At 43.8% G+C, this 21,960-nt stretch overlaps 1 long non-coding RNA gene across 1 annotated transcript in view; it reads right to left on the bottom strand.

Moving 5' to 3' along the window:
* Positions 1-591: 591 nt before the first annotated feature.
* LOC142600779 (uncharacterized) overlaps positions 592-21,960 on the bottom strand; it is a 67,987-nt gene continuing 46,618 nt past the window's right edge. The window contains exons 3-4 of the long non-coding RNA XR_012834338.1: positions 11,670-11,771; positions 592-3,114 (exon numbers count right to left, since the gene is read on the bottom strand). This is a non-coding gene — a long non-coding RNA (uncharacterized LOC142600779). The remainder of the gene's footprint in view (positions 3,115-11,669; positions 11,772-21,960) is intronic.

The raw sequence follows: 21,960 nt of genomic DNA, 5'->3' as shown, positions 1-21,960 counted from the left end.
AACAAAATTTACAAGGATGCTCCTCTCTGAAGTGCTATGTGCACTGCTGGTGAGCCTGGGAAGGAAACAAAGACAGTCATTCAAAATAATTGAAGAACAGTCGTAGTACTAAGTGGATGCGCTAAGAAAATAAACCCATCAGATTTAGATTTTAAAGGATTCAAGGGTGAAATGAAATATTATTTGCTTAAGAACAAAAAGTGCTTTTAGAATAACAGCCCCTTACAAATAAAAAAAATCCCATAAGAGATTACAGCCCAGCATTTCAGCTTTGATAAACTTTGCTCTTTTTTTTTTTTTCTGCGCATAGTGTTTTATTAAGATTATAAAATTAGGCCTTTCAACAATTCTAATGGGGTATTTTTGGGGGAGTAAACTACCATTTTTGATAACAGTACGCAAATAGGAAAAAGTATCTGGAAAGCACCAGAAAGCTCTCCAGGCATACCCACAGACTGCCAGGGCCTCCCGTTTTGGGGGCTACCCAAAAACCCAGCAAGCCCCTCTTCTTCCAGCTCAGCAGCCAGAACTGGGGTTGACATGAACACAAACCGTAGGCACTTATTTAAGAATAACACTCACACAAATTTAAAACCCACATTAAACTATTTATTTTGTGCATTCACCTTTCACTGCGGCACGTGCTAACATCAAGTACTTCTAAGTGCTGAAAGGAGCAAACAGAAATTCCTTCCATCACCCGAAGCTGACGGTCAGCTAGCCGGCTTGCAATCCACCCCACGAGATGACACAATCAGGCCCCACAATGACAAGCAGGAGTGCTTGATTTTCTGCAGCGGCGTTACATTATGGCATGCATTAAGTTGCTAGGAAATCACTTTAGAAGAGCATAAAGTGTGATGGATTCAAGTTAGAAACAGGGAGTACAATAAATGCCCCAAAGGTACCTCCAAAGTGTGACGTTCCCGAGAAATTCTTTAACAAAGGGAACTGAAAATGGCCTGGCTCCACACACCACACTCAGAGAAGTATGGAGACAGTCTATCAGGTCACCCGCCAGCGGATATTAAGCATTAACCCATTTCAAATGTTATGCGTATTTACTGATAGAAGCTGAATAGGTCAAACGGGTTTCTGGTTCACAATAAATGATGAAATGGTGTTTAGTTCTGTATATGAATAGCTGCTCATGTAAATCTGTGCGTGTGAGCAAAGGTTATTGGGGCTATTTCATTGTTGCCTCCTGTTTCTAAAGAATTGTGTATTGTACCTCATGAAACAAACCCTGCAGTAAAAGGTATCAAGCTTTAAAACGAGGTTATAATGAACAATGAGACTACCACACAGAGCACACGGTATGTGTTAGCAAAGAACAAGTTTAATAAAACAGACTTCTCGCATGTCAGGTTGACACATTCACACTCCTCCTTGCCGTGGTGCCTGAACTAGAAACATGGTCTTGCTTTTCCTCTGACCAATGAAAAAAAAAGCCAATGCTAGCCTGCATCAACAGGTTGCCCCTTCCTAATGTACGAGTGAGCCTCCCATACATCTCTCACGTTGTTCACAGTTTGGTTGTGGACTTTTTGCTATGAAAGGAACTCAGGGTTACTCCTGTAGGAAGCCTACTTGAACAGAAAAATTAGGATGGGTCTACTGTAACCACCTTTGTCTCTTTTCACGTGCAATTCCAGCTGTACCATGCTATTTCTGATCTTGCATATATCCTGACTCTCTCCTACATCTATCTCCCTGCCAGCAATCCCTCGGTGGGATTTAAGTAATTTTTACTGCCGGCTTCAATCAGATGAGTTAGGATAACAAAGAAAAGTTTCAAAAAATCCCTCATCAGTTCTATGTTACCTTGATTGCTTACTTGCTCTCTGCATTTCTCCATTCTTAGCTTTAGACATATGCAGTGGTTTATGACCTACAAGAGAACAGCCAGCCAAAACCTAAGAGCATGTAGCCAGCCTATCTTGCAGAGTGGGAGCAAGGTAAAACCCACCAGACTTGGGAAAACCCACCAGAGAAAACATCCTCCTGAGACCGAGAGCGAATGGCTGCTGTTAGAGATCACAACTGAACAGCATTTCAGTTTGACTTACGGGACTGTATACGGCCATCAGCTTTGTGTTGACCTCCACGAACGCAACTCGTTTTCGGGTGGAAAGCACTCTGCTGTAACCCCTCAAACTAACATCACACTGGCATTTGGGTACGAGGGAGGTGGCATGGAAGAGCTTGCATTTCAGACCAGAAACACATGGCACGTGTTACAGGGCCACTCCGGACAGGGTGGGTTTGAGTGTGATTTGCTGCCCCTCTAGTCCTAATAATTTATGAGGGGTTGCTTAAGCAATGCAAAATCTAACATTTTTCTCTATTTTAAGGACAGCAGCTGTTAGTATGACTTCTGGGCAACCTCACTGTTAATTTCAGGTGCTTTTTCATTCATTACAGCATACCTAGGGCTGTTTTAGTGCCATTTCTAAGGACCCTGGCTTCTTTCCTGGTACATACAGCATCGTTTACAGGTAATGTGTCTACGTGTCTAGATAGGGAAGGGATCAGGACTAGTCATAAGCAAGGACCACAGACAAAACTGTCAGGAAGAACTACATACGGAGCATGCAGAGCCTTGTTTGTTTGTTTGTTTTTTTCCCCTCCCATGGCTTAATAAAAGTTAACCATTCGTTAACATGCACACAGCATGCAAACAGGCAGTGACTGCGCGGCTGACAGCACTGCCCCGTGCCTGCCGGAGCACTGCTCTGCACTGCACAGCAAGGCAGGCTCTCGGGGCCAGACCCACAGAGATATTTAGGGGCCTAACTTCTATTTCAGACTTCAGTGGGAGGCCGGTGCCTAAATAGGAGTTGAGCACCTGATTACCTTTGCAGGTCTGGGCTCGGGCGGAGGCAGCCAGGAGCTGCTCCCTGTCCCCTGCCAGCCCGCGGGACCCTCCGCTCCTCTCCGGCCAGCGGTCGAACCGTGGTGCGGTGCGACCCTGGTGTTGTGAAGTAGCCGTTCTCTGACTGGTGACGGCCTGATTCACAACACCAGCTGCTGCACGGCACCCGAGGGGGCCCCCCGGCCGGGCTCCTCCACGCTCTGCCCTCCTCCGGAGTCCATCTTCCATCCCTCCGCGTGCTGGAAAACAAAGTAACAGGGTTAGGTCCATCGATCCCAAGAGTTATATATCCCTGCCTGTTTAAAATATGGAAGCGTGAAGGGTGTATGTCTCCAAGGAAAAAAACTAAAAGAAATAAAAGCGGTAAACCGGCTCCGCACTCAAGATCTCCTGCTTTGTAGAGGTGGGCACTGCACTGCGATGGTGGTTAACACGCAGAGCTGCGTCCCAGCTATTCATTTCCTGCGCTCATCTCGGGGGGATGGAGGCTTGCAGGTGGGGGAAGCAACCTGGAAACTCCACCAAGCCCTCAGACACAGGAGAAACAGGCTGCTTTTTCACAGATCCCAGGGTGTTGTCAGAAGGAGAGGGGTGCCCCAGGGACTTCATGGCTTCCCGACCGTGACGCCACAATTAACCCTCACGCCCGCGCCCCGTCTATTCCTCTGAGGTAGGCGAGACACCGGCGCACGCGTGGTCCGTTCCCAGAAGCTGCCCAATGCGTTGGCTTTCAGGAGGGCGCTCCCACCCCACAGAAGTCCTGCTGGGACCTGAGAATGTCCGAGTCTGCAGCCCTTCATTCCCCTTCGAGTTGCCCATCCCTCGGGAGCTCGCGGAAGCTGAGGGGGACAACCCTGCTGATGACCAGGAAAGCTGATCTTCTTTTAAAGCCACGCAGGGAGTTACAGATTCTGGGGCTTTTGTATTGCTCAAGGGAAAAAGAAATCTCCCTTGCCTGCGTAGGGCTGACGCTGGTGAGCACGCTGACCATCGTGGCCCACACGCAGCATCTCTCGGGCAGCACGAGAGTTCCATGTTGCAATGCTGCAGCACTACAGGAACGGCCGGGGGGGAGAGCACAGGTCCAGGGAGTCCTGCAGCTTTTCAAGCAGGCAAAAAAAAAATGTGGAAACGAACACAGGCTTCTCCCTGATTCCCTTCAAAATGCTGCAGGGGTGGTACAGCGACTTGGTTGAAATAGGTCATTTTTAAGGGGTTACCAACAACTTATTGGGCTAATTCCTCTAGGCACATGTGAAAATAAGCAAATAATAAACATCCTGTGTATTATAGAGTTTCCTCAGCAACCAAAACCCAAAAGAAAGCAGAGTATCTGTGAATCAGCTTGGGACTGTCCCTGGGAGTCCCTGCAACTCCCGTTGCAAGAGTCCTTAAGCAAACCAGACAAAAAGCAAGCGATGCGAAGCCTAGCAAACCTCCAGGGAGAAACTGCTGGTTTTTCATAGTTCTCCTGAAACGGGTCAGATGTGGAGGCAAAACTTCTGATCTTGCTGATGAAGGAAGCATCCCCCCCCATCCATGCCCACTGCCCAATTTAATCCAAAGGAAACTTCATGCATTGTCTTTCCCCTGCAGAGAAGGGAGACGTGGTCACGCTTAGTCCCTGGGCAGAAGAGCGATAACCATACGCGCTAACAGAAGGTATCGCAGAAAGACAGGTTATGCAATTTGGTTGCTGCAGGAAATGAAGCTAAATGTCTTGACACCCGTGCATGTGCGCACACTTGTAAAGTCTCAGTCATGTTGTACTAACAGAGCTTTTATTTAAAGAGCAGTTTCTGGAATTTTAACATGTTGGAAAAAACCTAATGTATTTATATTTTATGCGTATCTATTATTCAGCCTTCAACCCTGAAAGGAAGAGCCTGAAAGCTGAACTTGTGTTGTGGCTGTTGCTGATCAATGCTGACACAATAATGGCGGGTGAAGGTGAATCGTCTCCCCTGAGCAGATCTTTCATCGCGTGTGGTGGCACTGAGCACACTTGACAAAGCACGTTGTGTCACACGCGGAGTAACGCCAAATACTTTTTGTACGTTCTCTGTTCCCTGGGAACACTAAAGTCTGCCACTAGTACTGTGGGTGGGAAAAGGAAAACAAATGATATGAGCCTTTTTCAAGGTTGTTTAAATCCTTCTGAAACCTTTCATGCAATCTGCGCTAAAGTATATCAGACTACTTAAAAAAAGCAGGCTACTGTATATGCATTGCTTGCTCCCTGGAAGAAGCCAATTTTAAAGGCTTTTCAAGTAAAAAAAAACAGTATTATATGTCGTACAAGTGAGAAATGAACACTTAATCTATTTTCTCTCCCCTTAATGTATCAGAGATGGAAGTTGGTTTTCTGCTTCTTTACCCCCTTGGTCAAATACTCCGACGTAGTCTTAGAGTACATGTGAGCTGAAATTTTAATCTCCTCCCATTTTTACTTAGTATGATTTTATTCAGTCATCTACTGGCAGTAGCTTTCATGTCCTTTAATGCTGCGTGGTCTGAAACCTTTCTTACGATTTCAGCTAGGTTCCGCATCTGTAAGTGTACAATCTAAACAGCTGAGTAACCAGCAGCTAGGGAACTGCATTCCCCATGCCATCCAGCTGGCTGGGCCTAGAAGCCTTGAGGAAAACCACCGAAACCAAATATTTACTTTAGGATGACACTAGTGCATTAGGAGAAGAATCTCATCTATAAATAGGAAAATAAATTCAGTTTGAGGAAAAAACCCCACACCAACACAAAAAAAACCCCAATAATGCAGATAATCCTGCATAGGAATTAGCGCTTTTTTTTTTTTTTTAAATATATTTAGAAACAGAAGAGTGTAATGAGAAATCATGCCAGTGAGCTGAGTTTCCAGGCGGTGAGTGGGACCCAGGCGTGGGGTTGACGCAGGACTTGGGACATCAACCGCAACCCTACCCCGCAAGGTTATTACCCCCCTTAATATCCCATGCAAATAGATTTCCTTGCTTTGGTCACAGCAGTCTATTAATTCAGCCCTCTTGTCTGGTACATCTTTATCCTCTGCAGGTTAATCCTGCCAAATTCCTTTGCTGTAGTACATGTCACACAGCATATAATATCCAACAATGCAATTTTGCTAATCCTGTTTTATCAGCTTTGTTGCCCTGTCTGGTCAATCCAATAGTGAAAAACTGCACATAAGGTTTTTGCCAAGATCTCCCTCTCTTTTGCTCCCTCCCCCCCCCCCCCCTTTTTTTTGTATGGTTTCAATTAAATGGTTTGAGAGCAGAACATAGCATTTGGATATCCGCCAATGTCCTTCAGAAGCAGAATGTCAAGGCACTTAATTATATAGGTCTCCCAATTCTTTCAGGCGCCCCACCTACCCAGTCAGCTGAATTTACTAAATGCAAGTGTAAAAAATCAGCTCAAATCTCTTTTTAAAACACTCTCCACGCATTAAGGACTTGAAGATGGCTGATTATTATTTATCGCCCATTATCTTACTAAAAGATTAAACAAATGAGTAAAGACTGTCTCATTAACAGTTCTTTGTTGTCTTGTTTACTGTTTAGTGGACTCATTAACATTAATTATTAGAAGAGGAACATCAATTATTGCAATAACCTTTGTCAAGCCTAGCAAACTGACTGCTGAACAGCAAAGGGATCCATGTTTATCAGGCGGGATTTGCATGGACAGAAAGAAGAAAAAGCAAAGACCCCCCCAAATCCTCAACGTTGCTCCTGAGGCAGCAGAGATCGAGCATCGCTTGTTAATTCTGGCCTCAGCAGAGCATCCTGCTCGAGACCTCTAGGCAGAGAATAAAAGGGTGAGTATAATTCTGAGCTTAACTCCACAAGACTTGCTTACCCAGCTCTAAGTGGCGAGATGTGAACAAAGGGATCCCTACTTCCTCTGGCGCTCGCCAGGCTGTATTTATTACACTAATTATTTTAACGCAGGGAACAGCCCTTTCTCTACCCCGTCATCAGCGCAGTGCATATGCTCGTATAAATACAACGCAGGCTGCAGCATCGATTTCAGGATTCTCCGTCGACACGCTGCTAGAGCTGACTGCTTTGCTGCCTCAGGTGAAGGGCATTTTTACACTGTTACTGGATGTTATGGCTTGGGCTCCCCTCTCCTCCTCCCTCTGATTTCTTTTCTTTTTGAGAAAACCAGTCCCAGGTGGAGATCTCCTCCTCTGCCTGAGGAGACATTCGATGTTGCGTTGGTATTTTAAAACCCACCGTATATTTCAGCAGCTCTGGCAGGAGTTAAATATCAGCAGTAGCACATCCGTTATTTAAAATACTGCGAGGGAGAAAGGCTGAGTCACTAAGCTCGATCCGTCACCTTTGACACTGTTTCTCAGCCTAAACACAAGTGCCAGCCTGTGCCCGAGAATGAAATGAACCTTTTCAGAAGGACCCTGAGCTAAACCCAGGGCTCATAAGATTATATTTATATACAAATAGAAACAAGGGCAGCTAAGCGCCGCACTTCTTGCCGATGCTTCCACGGCTACGCGCTGTGAGCCACTGAGAGCGAATACGCAGATCGCTCCTTACACCAGCCAGGATTTAAAGAAAAAAAAAAAGCAACTGACAAACCCCTGCAATTTCCAAAGAACTGCCCCGTGACGGCCGCGCCGTGCTCAGCATCACCAGGAGCCTTCCTCCTCCTCGCCCCACGGGCCCACAGGCGCGGTCCACCACTACCTTCCCCTTGCTCCCCCTTGTAGCACATCGACTCTGCCTGCATCTCCCCGCTAATTAAAATGTGAAACAATTAAGCTGTTTGCTAAACTAGCGATTCTGGCCCTACAGCCTTCTGGCCGGAGAGAGGTCCGCAGAGAGACAGCGTGTAGCCTGTTACCTCAGCATGAATTTGTGCTGACAGGACAGTCCATCCGTCTTCACGTCTTTAGACAGCTATGCTTACCTAGCAGAATGTAAACATCTCTGAACTTTGCTTACTGGATAAAAAGGAAGCATTAGTTTCCTATTGCATTTCCTCCTACAAGATCAATCATACACGCGGGCTAGACACAGCATCCCTATGTTTGTAATTAATCTCGTAAAGGAAGAACATCTCCTCTCAATCGATTGCTATATTTGTATGCAGCCTTCCTGCAAGACAGGGAGTAGAAGAAGAAAATAAAACCGGTAGCAGAATAATAATCAGCTGATCCCTTAATAGAGGCTGGTACATGCTATATATGCACAGCAAGATGCTTTTTTTAGTGAGCCGATTCTCTGTTGGAAAAAATCACCTTGTAATCAATGTTGATCATTAACACTGAAGACTTCAGGATTACTTTTAGATGTCCTGATAGAGGGACTTTGCTTCATCACGGTGAAATCCAAAAGGATTTTCTGGCTTTTTTTCTGCCATTTTCACCAAAACAATACACATGTACTTCAAAATCATCTTCCAGATGCTTTACTGTCTCTTGCTACCGACTGGAGACAACAAAACTGAACATCACATGGTTTGTACACTGTCCTGCTTGCGCATGGGAGACTCCTTCCCACCAACACATCTGTTCACGAAGGACGTCTCGTTCACATTTTCCTTACTGTGTATGGGAATGTTTAAAACCCAAACCGAGGAAATATTTGTTAAAAAACAAACCAACCCCCTCACACACCACAACCTGCTAGATCATCTACGTTAACGACGAATAGCTTCTTGCCACAAAGCATCTGAGATAAAGAGGTGTGTGCAAAGTTTCTGAGGTCGACCGAGACGCAAACTGGCGGGCAGGACGACTCAAACCCAGAGTGCTTCAAAATCAAAGGGAAAGCAAGCCCTCTTCAGCAGTTCCTAGGACCCAGGCCTGACTCTTGTGACTGGTTTAGATTTGTTTCATTGCAGACAACGCATTAAGCTCACTGACATTTACATCAGGCCAGCATATTCTTTATAATGAGAAAATAAATAGTCTCTGAGACACGTTTAGATGAAACGTACAGTTCTGATAGGCACCGTACTAGTCTAGGGCGTCACAGCCCATTTTGATTTAAAGGAGTAATAGGAAGATCCGCTTGCTGAACGCAATATTGAGACAAGTCAGAGCCTTTCCCCCATTATCCGAGTAGCAGCAGGAGAGGGCTGCTACTATTCATGACAGGGCTCACTCTGTGGTACTTCACACAACCTGCTTTACAGGCGTGGAGATCAGGGTCTAATGCTTATATGATCAAATATTCAGAAGTATTGAACTGTACATCTGAGAGGAGGAAAAAACCCCAGCAACCCATACATTTTAGGAAACTGATTTACAACAATAGAGAATGGCGCAAGTAAAACAGCACTTTAAAATAAAATGCAGGCATTATCTGCCTGATCGCCAACATTACAGCCACATCCACAGGGCCTGTGAAGACCTGGAAGTATCCTTCTGCCCATCAGCATCCCACCATTGGGGCAGGTAACAACATGGTCCTCACTAAACGCTCTGCTGTGGTATGGCCTCGTTGGGGACAGAGGCTGATCTATCTTGTACTGTTCCTTTTTAATTTAAATATCTTTTAGCTCTGGAAAAAATAGTTTTGCCTCAAAGGAAAAAGGATCTAAAATATGCACAAAATACTTGTGTACTATTTTCTTTCAGTGTACTTAAATAATGCAGCCTTCACTTAGATATATATATGATTTTCATAAAGAATTGGATGCCAATGCCTCCATTTTAGAAACCCTTTATTGGAAAATACTCACATCTACGTGATAACAAGCTGGCTTTCACCTGGGAAATCTACAGCCTATTACTGGATTTATTGTTTAGAGGAATTAGCAGCAAAAACCAAGTGACAAATCTTTTCCGATCTGGACCGATGGCGCTGGTGCCTAACCTGAAATGATGGATATTTCAGGAAGAGCATTCGGGCACCCAGCCACTTGCCTCTTCCTGCCTCCTGACCACAGCGCAGAGCATGCTCCCTCACCACCCGCATGGAGATTTCCACAGCCGCGAGGTGAGCAGAGACTCAGATGCCCGCATCACTCCTTGGATGCCTCCTCTCTGCCCCTCCTTCATCATGAAAACCCTGGATGAAAAGCATAAAGGTGCAGCAATTCAGTAAGAAGCATCCCACCCCCCCCCATCTTCTGTAACCCAGCGCTACTGAGCATCATCCTCACTGATGGAGGAGGGAGCTGCTCCTTGCTTTGCCTACTTTGCTCAATCCCTGGGTTTTGACAGTCCTGGGTGAAAAAAAAAAAACCAAAACAACAAAACCCCCTCTCTTAAAAGATGCTGTTTGCAAACACCAGTTGCTAAAATTAAGGTACTGTTCAAACGTTCAGTGTTTGAGAAGATGCGGAGAAGATGCAGTCCGGCCAGAAGCCACCAGCAATATAAAAATCAAACGTGGTAAGTATTCGACTAAGGGGAAAACGGTAAGCCCAGGGCTGGGTACTGAGTATTAGCCTTCGCTTTCTCTCTGTGCCTGTTTAACAGGGGACTTGAGACACTTGGCTGACTTGGAAGTTTTGATGCCTCGCCAATTGCCTTCAGGCTGCAAATCTCAGAAGATGAGATTTTCCTGTGGCATTTGACTTTTCTGGCTGAAACCCAGAGAGCTCAGAGGAGCAGACAGAACAGAGATGAAAGTAACCCATTAAAAATGATAATACACTCCCTGCACGTTCTGAGTAAAACTTGTGTAGAGTGCAAAAGGAAGGGAATTTTCCTATTCCTACCTTCAGCTCTTGTCCACCACACCTTTAATGGCCAAGTCATAGTTTGGGGATAGGGAGAGCTAACATAACGTGACAGCCAGGTTAACAGAAGGTCTAATAAACCTGTAGGAATTTCAGATTTTCTTCAGTGTTGTGGCACAGTGCCTCTCCTAAGGGAACACTGCTACAGTCTTCAGTGGACGGGAAGGATATTCGGCATCCAGGACAGGATCTCAGAGATCAGCAAGGGTGTTGTAGGTCAGGACGGAGACGCACGAGCAGAGTTTAGTGGGCAAGGTTTGCACAATGTACCATTTCTCCCTACAGCCAGAGATACCAGCTCTTCAATACCATTTGAGCAAGAAAACAACATATATGCATCAAAAAAACATAAATGAGAAATTCAGGTCTACGAACTTAGATAGTCTTTTTAGCAAAGGGCGTTAGACATTCATGGTTGAGCCTTACATGGATAAAAGGATGGAAAGCACATCCTGTACACACTTTCAAGTAAATTATGCTGAGATCAGAATATCAGAAAAGTTGACCAGGGGTCTGATAGTGCTCCTTCTAAGGAAAAAAAAAAAAGACCCCAACCTACCAAATTCTATCTACTGTTTGTTATAATTCTTTCACAAGTAGCCACCCTTCTGTTCACTGACCTGCAGAGGCTGGAAATGCACAGTTCTCAAAGCAGGCAGGAAGACAGTAAAAATTAACAAAATTACTCAGTTCTGTTGAAGCCAGATAAAAACCACGATCAGCATAAGCATTCAAAATTATATCCCTAATGAAATGTAGTTTCTGGTCCCAGCTATTTTTTCCTAAAAAAAAAAAAAAAACCCAAACCCAACTAAAACCTAAACATCCCCAAACAAACCAAAACAAAAAAAAAACCCATCCCAAAGCAACTCTTAAGGGTAAGTATGCAAGAGTTTTCCCTTTCCTTTGCAGAGACCGTGGCGCGATCTACGTTAGTGCAAGCCGGCTGCACAAAGCCATCCCCTCTTTTGTTACCAAACCAGTGAAAAAAAAACCCCATGAATCAAAGCGCAAATACTTCAGAGATTTCCCATTAAAGCTGCAAACTTGACAGAGAATCACATATGGTCAGTCGTACCACAAACGCGAAGCCACAGTCCTAAATCCAGCTGGTCTCCTTTATCACAACAGGATGCGTCTGTCTAGCAGTAGTCACTGAAAGAATGAAGTAATCTAGGATCTGGAAGATACAAGTTGGAAGGAGGCATGTTTCAGGATCTCAGCTTAATTAATAGCAATGGATTTTATTATCTTTTGCCTCCAGTTTTGCTCTTAGTTCTTTTTCAGACTTGCTCTCCATTAATGAACAAAATACAATCACGAAAACTATGCATAAGAGAGCTTAATTAAGCATTTTCTGGGGAAAAAAACCAACCAACGAACCCACAACAAAACCCCAAGACCACCATGTATTTGGGATTCCTACTATACAGTATCCATGTCTCTACGGGGGTGTGCGTTATTATGACACTAATCTGTTTAACACAAACAAGCACGAGCATTTGAAGATGAGAATCTGTACCTGAAGACATAGCTGACAAAACACGCTCACACGTGCAAATAGGACGCTCGGGAATGAAGCTAAGCTTGGGTTATTTGCACAAATAAGGTTTGCGGGGTTTTTTTCCTTCCCCAGCAGAGCTGACAATAAAAGTACTCCTGTCATCATCGCAGCCTCCTGCAATGTGAACGTTGAATTTTTCTTGGTGTGCGCGCGTGTGCAGGCAGCTTTTGTTAGCATTTGTCTACAAAATTATAATAGGTGTCTTTCCTTGTGCGCTGGCTTGTGTGATAGCGGTTTAAAAGACAAAACCAAGCCCTGCCTTTAATATAGTGTTATCAGAGGCATCTCCCTTGGGGAGGTGTTACGGCCATCTAGCAGACACCGAGATGAGATATGCGCTTCTTTGGAGAGATATTGCCACAAAGCGTTTGAGAGAAAGAATGGATGCTTAGCTAATAGATGCGCATAATTACTAATCTGCGATTCTCCTTAATGGGAAATTTTGACAGGCAGTTTTGAGAGGTATCACAAAGACGTGCAATAGTGCTGCTGAGTTTGCGACTCGTTCCCCCGGAATCCTCTGAGCTTAACTTTTATTAGCTATAATTTTTTTTTTTCCTCCACCTTCAACAAATATTTGGAGATCCCAGCCCATCGCTGCCCTCCCCTCCCAAGGAAGCGTGTCAGAACAGAAACGCGCATCCAGGTTTCCCGCGTCTGCACGCGCTGTGCACGAGCGCTACATCACAACCGAGCAGAGATGCTTATAGTGGAGGGAATGCCGTTCCTGCTGTGAGAGAGGTTAACGTAAAGAAGGCACTATAGAAATGAATGGAGATGCCCGTATGGAAAAGCAATTCCTACCTAAGGTGGAAAATTGAAGGGGAGATGGGGTGTTGCCACAGAAATGCATCCTGGGAGGCAAATCACCCTAAACTCAGACTGAAAGTATGGGGGACCACGTTTTGCTCTCAATTCGGAGCTGCAAAACCATACATACCAGTTGGGTGTAATGGAAAAGATCTGAAACTCAGAGGCGAGTAACCGGTTGTATTTCCCCGTGCCTTTCCTCCACAGCCCTGCACACCAGCACAGCTGAGGGCAAAATTTCTAATTCTTGCTATTCCTGTGCCGGAGAGGAAGGGTGGCCTGACTCACCACTCAGCTGGCTTCGCCTCTGTGATTTCAGGGGATGGCCTAGATGTGCTGCAAGGAATTAACCCCTCGCACTCCTTCCCGCACTCGCCGTTTTGTTGTGAAGTGTAATATCGAAAGAAACCACGATGGCACGTCTGCTGCGAGCGAGAACGATCGGCACAAAGCATGGGAAGTCCAATCCCTGCTTGCAGACCCGTTTTGAGTATTTTAAAGCAGCGTACAGTTGGCTTTTGTCCCTGTCTTTCCTTTGCATTTCTGTCATACCTGGCCACCCTCGCAGGAGGTGATGGTTCTTACTAAAATCCTCATTTGCCTTCTGTCCATCCCAACATCAAAGCATCCCAATGCTTTGAAGAAGCAACCCAGAAGCTCCGTCTTAACAGGGCAAAAATGTGACTTCGAAAAAAAAAGCTCAGAGGACCACACGTGTGACAGGTTAACGCGGAACTATTTTTGAAGGTGAAACGGTGGCGTTGAGATCTGAGGGCAGCAAGTGGCACTCTCCCAACCGCATGAACCACAAGTTCATGATGAAAAAGGCCACCGAGTGTCCTGCGGCGTATCGGGGAGCCCTGTCACGCGTTGCAAGCGTATTTTGAAAAGGTTTTATAAACAAATCCAAAGGAGGTTATTAAATTCACCATTCTGTGTACAGAAGGCATGAAAAAATTGTGAATCGGGTAGTAAATAGAAGTCTAACTGCAAATAATAAAACTACATAAATAATACAAGAATGATGACTAGATTGCTGTATTTTGAGTGGATTTGAGGCAGATGTGAAACAGGTGGTAATTATTTGCTACAGAGTAACTGCAATTTACTTGAATTAACTGCATAATACATTTTGGCCACAAATCCTTGTATTAATGCAATGTTTTCTGAACTTCTTTAGGGGAAAAAAAAATTAGTACCGTATCAAGTTACATTTTACCACAGGCCCTTGCATTTTTTTATCTCAATAAAATACAAACGTTTCAAGGCAGACCTCTGAGGTCAGGCAAGCTGCCAGGGCAGCAAAGACCAGGAGCTCCAGGCAGAAAATGAGTGCTGGCTCCATGCAAGAGTTCCCTTCCCGCTGGATTCACCCCAAACGCCAAGACGGAGCACCACGCCGCGTCTCCTGCCGCTGCCCCCAGAAACTTCATTCCCGGGCATCTCGTGGACCACGCGATGGACTTGCAGGGTAACTCCTGTGCCTCTGTTTCTCAGTCACGGACATAACTACTACATCTCTCTTGGTTTCAGGCACGTAAACTAATTACAAACGATGTTCCAGTGGAAACTTCCTCTTCGATTTGGCGTGCTATTCTTTCAGCACACAATGATGAAAAATCTTAATTTGCTTCAGACGAGCCTGTTCGCCGTATTAATAAATTAAAACGGCGAAAATAAGAACAGCAGCGCCTGAAACTCCATCAGCAAAAAAAAGCATTAAGCAAAAAGTATTAAAACTACTATGCAAGGCACGTATTTGCTATATTTAGCTTTTTACCCTACAGGATGATAATCCGAAAGTGGAATGAAAAACGTGCTGAATCACTACATCTAAAAAAAATGAATTCTTCCTCAAGCAAAATGTACCAGCCACGTAAAACTGCATCCGAGTGCTTTTCGCCCTACATTAAAAACACTTATTGAACTGAAAGAGATTAAGGAATACCTGAGACCTTCCCGAATGCGTGGTTCAGAGGAGCGGGGAATTAAATCAGAATTCATGTACTCGGAAGTTGGTAATTCAAATTGTTTTGCGAAAGGAGTGCTCTATCTGTTTGATAACCCAATGCACCGTGACTGCTTCAGAATACATGCATTACATGAATATTGGATCCCGTACCGCCTACCTTATTCAGGAATAAGGGCAAGAGAGCTGACTTCGGCGACGCTATTCACACACACGTTAGGATTTAGTCCTGCAAATCCTCCATCCAGTGGCCACGCTGATAAAATTGCAGGGAAAAAAATGCAGATCCTTGCTGTAATTTGCGAAAGTCTTGTGTATGAAACGTGTCAAACGCACGGGCAGTGTGCATAAAACAGAGCAAGCCTCTAAAAATGCAGACAAATACTAAATCTTTGAAGACCAATTTTAAAACAAGACACATATTTTGTCAGCTGAAGAATTCTTTTTAGAGAAACTAAATGTATCAGGTTCCTACCTTGCTAGAATAAGCGGTGCTATGTTACCATATGGCAATTTCCACCATGGTGGCAATAATATCTTTTTAAAAATAATATCCTTTTTTCCTCTCACAAGCTTTACAGATGAGTATAGAAAAAAAAAGCCACACTTGAATTAAGCAGGATGCTTATGACATTCCTCCTGGCAATATAATGTGATTTATCGAGTTATACTGCAGTCTTCAGCTTTTTAACCAGATTAAGGCTGAAAAGAAGCCGGCAACTAAAACATTTTTCCATTTTTATTTATATTAGATTTAGTTATGTTATATTTTTAGTTAAATAAACTTGTGGAAGAGTACAGAAACTACAAGACCTAATGGCCCGGATACGAATTAATCAGATTTGAAAAGCAAGTACCATTTATCTACATAAAACAAATAGAATCTATTCTATTAAGCTAACCTATTCAAATCACAAACCTGACTGCTGCTAGTGAGAATATTTTGCTTGGCAAGGGTCCTAAAGGTTCTAAAATTATGTATGCTATTTTTATTTCCTCCTTGGATTGGATTAGTTACTAAGCAACTGAAGAGTTCAGTTCTGTTGGTTAACAGACATACTGTATTTCATAAATCGGTTACTAGATAGGACCTAGGTGCCTGTGAAGAGAAGACAGTACAGTGGTCTTTCGGAGGCTATTTGCTTGCGAATGGTTTTGTATAACCAACTGTCCCGGCTTACATTTTAAATGCACGTAATTACTATCTCGGTTGTGAGGTTTTTAAAGTTTTATCTCTAGGTTGTATTTTTAAGAAAAGAGGGATCTCTAAATCGGCGTCTGCCTTGACAAGGGAATTTGATCACTTTTCATTTCCTAAAGATGCGCTAATGAATCAGAGCTAGGTCATCGGTGTAATGCTTGCTCTTCGGTGCATTAAACAGAAATAGGACACAGTTTAATAAAAAAAGAAAAAAAAAAAAAGTGGCACGGAAGATAAAGAGATGCCCTGAAGTAGCTCTCACTCCTGAAACGAACAAGAATTCTGGCATAAAGGCAGAATACCTGTAACATCTTTAAGTGGCATCCAAATGTCCTATCTTTAGCTGGTCTATTGCTATCACTTGTAATTACATACATTCTTCGTATGGCCATGCTTTTGTTACTGCAGAGGAAAAAAAAAAAATTTCAAGCGTCCTCAGGACTGTGAATTGTGCTGCTTACGGAAGTTGAAGCCCTATAAAAGCTCCACTGTGTCCCAAGCCGTTCAACTTCACAAACTACCTGCCAAGCCCCCCTTCAACAGTGTAAAATGTGGCACTGATGGGCGGTTTGATGATTGATTCCTTTGGCTGGGTGTTTCTCGATAACTTCAGACTCTGTCAGCTCCCACCTCACCTCCTCCTTTTGCAACTCCTCCTGTTTGAAGATGATGTTTAGTTCCAACACCCCCTTTTAGTTTGTTTTCTGGGTGGGGTTTTGTTCGGGGTTTTTTTGGTGGTGTTTGTTTTAACCACAGATGAAACCTCTGACAACTAGGAGGAATTAAATATTCATTTTTACATAAGGTTACTCTAAAACAGTCCCCTGGAGAACGTGTACCACCAGACATACCCTGGCACCTTTTTTGAAATAAAAGACTGTGTTGTAGATAAGTTTAGCCTCCTCTCTCTCTCCTGAGCCAGCTGGTTGCCACTTTTCCGCACGGGGTGGGGTGGTGTGGCTGTGGTTCACAAAGGTGCTGAGACACTCCTCAGCTAGGCAGAGCCCAGGGATGCTTCTGGCTGGATGGGAAGAGCAGACACTCGTGTAACCACTGCCACATCAAGGACCTTCCCTGCTCACGTGCGCTCGGTCAGGTGAACTGCCTTCCTTTCCATCCTACCAGAAAGAAAAAAAAATCCTGTTAAGGCTGACAAGGCATTTCTGAGCCAGGATGCACCAAGTACACAACTTTGCTTGCTTAGCTGTGGTGCAGCGAGGAAAAGCCAAGCTGAAGCGAAGGGGTTGCCTGGCAGGGCTTCTCTTCCTGTGAAAGTCACTAGGAAATACCCTGTTAGCAGAGAGACAAGAGGATGCTGGAGTGCGTACCAGCCCCGCAGCTGCCTGCGCCATCCGTTTCTTCTAGGCAATGTGTTGAAGCTCATACCCATAAATAGATGCTACTGGATGATGATAGAAGTAATTGGAAATGCTTAAAGCAGCTATCCATAAAATCATTTGCATTCACTGGGTTCCACCTGGGCCCTAGTGTACTCTCCTTCTCCCGCTCGCTTTGACAGGCAGTGCACAAAATGGGTCACTTTCTGCTGCCTTGAATATTTTATGGCTGAAAAGGGAAAAGCGAAAGGTCGGTGTTCAAAGGGATTCCTTGTCCGCATCTCTGCGCAACTTCAGCAGTCTGGGTAATCTCAGGAGCAGACCTTTCAAGATGCACGCAAGACCTCTGACAAAAATCGCTGCCCCGATATCACAGCGCTTCCTCCTGCGTGGCTCCTTGCTGTCTCAAGGCTAACATGCACACACACACACAAAAAAACCACCACCCCACTACTTGCAGATGCTAAAGCTGAACCCACAGCATGTAGTGCGCTATTCATGGAAACTAGTTCAGGCAAGTCAGCCCCTTCTTTCAACTACAGTCTATTCTTTAAGCATCACTCTTCTACAAGTTTTAAATAAAACAACACTTACAGAACCATTAGTGATGCTTAAAGAATGCCTACATAGGTGCCAGGCCACCTTACCAGACAACAAAAAAAAGAATCTTTGCAATCAAACGTGCCTCACTTAAGAACACAACTTCTGCAAAAGCAAAGACTGTTACCTGAAATCTGACAAATGACGCTATTTCGAGATCAAAGGCAAGGGAAAAAACTACATCCATAGTTGTGATTGCCTCCCACCTCTGCACTCCAGCCAGTTGCAGGAGAGTGAAATTTTGATCACTTTCTATGTCCCATTTAAGCCCAAAAGCAGTCAGGGCTCTATAGTGTTAAGTCAACACTGCAAACACCATCAGGAGCACTGATGGCTTTTTTTCAAGAAGGTACTGCACCACGAATAGACTGCTGCCTAACCCAAACCAGACACATGGCAAGTAACACCACTTTAATTTAAAAATACTAGGAAATGTCCTGGCTGTTGTCCACCAGGAATTCCTGTGGGGTCCCCCTGAGTCAGCTGGGAGGGGGGGTAGCAGAGACAGAAGATCCTACAGGGTTGATGTGGGGGAAGATGGTGAAGGAGAGCAAGCAGTGTCTCAGCACCTGCTAACCAGCGTAGTCATTTGAACGATGTTTAAATACCGATGTTGAATAGCGACATGAATGAAATGTACTGGAAAACACGAAGCATTTAAAAATCAATGGGAAAAGTATGAGATGCTGATCTGCAGTTCCAGTAAAGAAAACTCAGCATTGCTAGTAGACATGCCTACGCTGTGAAACCTCAGAAGCAAGCCAGTACCCTAAGACAAAGCAAAGCACAAAGCTAGTCCTAGCTAGCATTTTTCGGGTCAGCTTCTCTTGCTTCACCAAACCCTTGCCTTACCGTGCACCAACGCAGCAGTTCCACCAAGAGCGTGATGGGCCAAAGTTAACCCAACTGCAGGTAATAGGGACTGTTAGACCCAAGAAAATAATATCACATCCAACGTTTCAACACCAGAATTGCCGCTTGACAAACTGTCGTACCCACCTCTTATAACCCCACAAGCACACCACAGGAAGGCTCTGCAGAGATCCCTCTTATCGGATGCAATCTTGCAAAATCTCTGAGCAAGGCTGAATGCAGGCAGGCCTTCACTCTTGGCGTGTGCACGTCCTCCTGCTCACCAACCCGGCTCTACTCGATCCACAGCTGAGCTTTCAAAAACTTCGTATTTTGAAGAAAAGAAATGAAGCAAGGAGCTGAACCTTACAAAGGAAGGAATTCTAATAGAAATGCCTCACCAAGCGTGAACTCTTCTAGACCTTCAATTTATTTCCAATACAAGTCTATAGTTCTGTAGCCTGCTGCTGTGGGGTGCTATGCATCAGTGACTCCCAGGACTTCCCTGCAGCAGTGTATCATCATCTGTTTCCGTGCAGCAGCTCACCCTTGCAGCTCCAGCTCTAACAGCCCAAAACTGTAAGACTCATATTGCACTACACAGCAACTCAATGGCTTTTTTTTTTTTTTTTTTTAACGTTAATGCATTCCCAAAACCATACCCATGCAAGCCAGGCTACTGATTTAAACGGGAGTACTTGCAGGTTTGCAAAATCAGGTCACAGGGAAGAACAGGAAAAAAAAACCCATAAAACATCCTGTTTTGTAATGCCTGAAAAAGGTACATGTGGGAGAGATGGGGTTTCATTTTCTAGGAAAAAAATACCCAGTGAAACTCAAGGAAAGGAAAATGAAGCCTTGTTCTGAACGGAGACAAACTGCTGTCTTACTGGCACAAGTAATTAAAGGTGAAGGCTTTGTCAGGAGCTGTGCTCTGCAGAAGACAGCTAGAGAAGAAGAATTCAAGATTTCTGGGACAGGAAGAGTCACAAGAGATGAACATTGTATGATTTAATTATCCAACTGGAGGGATAAATTAAGCTTTTGACTTGGAGCTGCATATAAAGAGAGCAATTAGACTTCTCTTTAAGAAAATTAGCATATGGTTTAAGAAGGGAATAATAGTTTAAAATGCAAGTATGAAATTGTTACTTATATGCAATGGTAATAGATCTGTGCACTATATGGATTGAACTAGATACTCCATTGTTTTATATCAGTATCCCTTTTCGAAAGGGAAAAGACCTCATGCTGGTTTGCACTATTAGAAAATCTGCCCCAATGAGTCCATTTGCGGTGTGGACACAGCCTCCACCTCTCACTGAAGTTTTCTCCATTTCCAAACCCTCACTGCTGCTATGTATCATTCACAGACTATATTATTCCCCTTAAAATCAGTATATGCTGTGAATCTGCTCTTGAAATGGGCTCTGCATATGTGGTGTACATGCTTGGGTTCAAATTTTCATGATAGATTTTTAGTATACAAAATGAGTATACTAATACCTCTTCCTCTTATAAGGGAATTAATAAGATAAAATAAAAAATAATTAAAATATATACATATATGCCTTTATATGCCAGGCTCCATTGGCACTGCATTAAAATAATCCCAATGAGATGAAGTGCTAAAATTTAAAAAACAAAAGAAAACATCTCCATCAAGCTTCAGATTTTCCAAGAGGGTAAATCAGTATGAGTCCTTCCACCAAGATAAAACTCTGCCAATCTACGCTAGCTAGGGAACAAGTCTTAAATCATTAGAAGAATACTTGGTAATAGATTTAAGGTTAAAATTAAGTGATTTTTCCAGATCAGGAGTGCATATAAGCTCATTCTTTATATTGTGCATCAACTTTCAATTAACTATGCCCTCTGTTTGGAAACCTACCAAAAATTGAGAGAGATCTCTCATATCAGTACAGAGGCAAGCACTTTTGACCACGTGTAAGATTTTTGTTATGGTATCCTTATTTGAACAAGCAACAATTCTGAGGAAGTCAATGTTTGCTCTGCTATCGTATTTCTATCTAGCAGCAGTTTCCAGAGCGAAGAAATTGCTCTATCATGCGTGCAGAAGCACTTGGCTTGCACATAAAAAGCCCCCAGAGGGTTAAAAAACCCCAACACTTTTGAAACCCTATCACATGCACACAAATTGCACACCAAAAGAACTGGCTAGTATAAATTTGAATGCATTTAATACCCAAGTGAGGAGCAAGATAGTAACTCTGAAAGCAACAATCTCTGCTTTTTTGTGTAACTCGCTGTCCAACAAAATGTTTAAAAGAGTAATCATTTCCATTCATGATCTTTTACCATACATTTTTATGGTCAGATAATTAACTTCTCTAATGCAAAGAAAAAAAACCAAGCCCAACCGAAAAAACAAACCAGTGCCAGTTTCAGTGTGTTCAGTGTGTTAATATAAGCACACATTAGTTTAATTTTCCATTGAGCAGATTCACATGGCTCTGTTTGAAGCCATGGGATCTCAATGGTAAAAACCTAATGTGATTTGACCTCTTTTATACAGAAAATGGGTTGATAGAAAGAAGATACAACATCTGTAGCTTTAAACATTTCTTATATTCACTAAGGTTTTATTACTAGCAGTACTGGAGGGGAAACCATTAAGAGTAAACATGCAGGTGAAAGGTATCACTGTATTGGTCACCAGTTAGGAACTCAGTCTTGTACATAAATTCTCACTATAATACAGCACAAAAAATGACTAGGATGTATGTTTAGAGTGAAAAATAGCAGCTCTCCCTTTTGTAAATCAAATAGCTTGACTTACTCCAAGCTGAATTTCAGCTATGAAACATTTTTGAAAGTATAACGGCAGTAAAGCATCATGATGACAGAAGCTGCTGCAGAAAAGCTTCCTTGGTGGACATCAACTGCTGGGGCACCACTGGCATCAATCGAGCTGCTGAACATGGTCCTCACCCGCTCCCAGGGGACAGCCCAGGCAGGAGCAAAAGTGTGCTCAGGCTACCACTCTCAGGGATACACCCCAAAAGCCTGGGCACC

Source organism: Balearica regulorum, chromosome 2 (assembly GCF_011004875.1).
Source record: "Balearica regulorum gibbericeps isolate bBalReg1 chromosome 2, bBalReg1.pri, whole genome shotgun sequence".
NCBI classification, from domain to species: Eukaryota; Metazoa; Chordata; class Aves; order Gruiformes; family Gruidae; genus Balearica; species Balearica regulorum.
Note: the sequence above shows the minus strand (reverse complement) of the source record. Positions and strands in the feature narration are given on the sequence as shown.